Raw genomic sequence first — 868 nt, forward strand, 5'->3', positions numbered from 1 at the left:
ACAGATCACAGACAGCAGTTCACTGAGGTCATTAATGAATCATTTCAATGTAAGCAGCTGTCTCCTGGAAGTTTTCAGTCTTTTGAATATGTGGCTTTACAGCTGAAGGCCCCATCCAAAGTTGTGTTTGTTAATGTTTACAGGCCTCCCAAATGCTGCACAGACTTTTTTAAATAAGACAGCATCCCCTCCTCCTCTCCTGCTTACCCTGGACTCACTGATAAAACTGTAGTTAGGAAGCCAGAAGATTGCATGACGTCGTCATTGAAAATAAGCGCAAACATTCCCACTCATTTTTCTTTCAACATATGATGAGGGGAAAGCGCGAACGCAGTCCCCACTACCAGAAATTACGTAGTCGAGATTCCCACATTTGGGGAATTCGCAGGCTGTCAGCAAAGCCAGAGTGCAATGGCTGAGCCTCGGCCTGAGAGAACCACCTTCGTGATCATGGTATCTCTCCTACCAGGTAAGTATGAATTCTTTAGCTCACGTATGGGGCAGTCTTTCACACACAAACCCTGCACACTCACGGTGCTCACAATCTCAAAATCAACACAAACACAGCCTGTAGGAAGCTGGGACTACACACTATTTATATATACACATGAAGCAGTTTCCAACAGAGCCCCATAAGGTTATTTAGCTTTACAAATACCGGGAGAATTTCCCATCATGCATTGCTGTATCTGCGCAACAAGAGCTAGCTGAAAGATAACTTTTTTTCATCCATTTAACCTCCTTAAATCCACCAACAAACCACCAGAAGTTCAGCTAACTCAAAGGTAAAGCACGCTGCTAAACGAGTTTGTCTGATACTCGGGAAAAAGAGGATAAACGCAAAAGTTTTCTAGTTGAAGCACAGTCA

At 43.5% G+C, this 868-nt stretch overlaps 1 non-coding gene across 1 annotated transcript; it reads right to left on the reverse strand.

Annotated features, from left to right (window-relative positions):
* Positions 1-313: 313 nt before the first annotated feature.
* On the reverse strand, positions 314-477 carry LOC145430236 (U1 spliceosomal RNA). The gene has a single exon (XR_013910701.1). It is a non-coding gene; the product is annotated as a U1 spliceosomal RNA (small nuclear RNA).
* Between the last annotated feature and the right edge of the window lie 391 nt (positions 478-868).

The sequence above is a fragment of the Astatotilapia calliptera genome, chromosome 7 (genome assembly GCF_964374335.1).
Source record: "Astatotilapia calliptera chromosome 7, fAstCal68.1, whole genome shotgun sequence".
NCBI lineage: Eukaryota > Metazoa > Chordata > Actinopteri > Cichliformes > Cichlidae > Astatotilapia > Astatotilapia calliptera.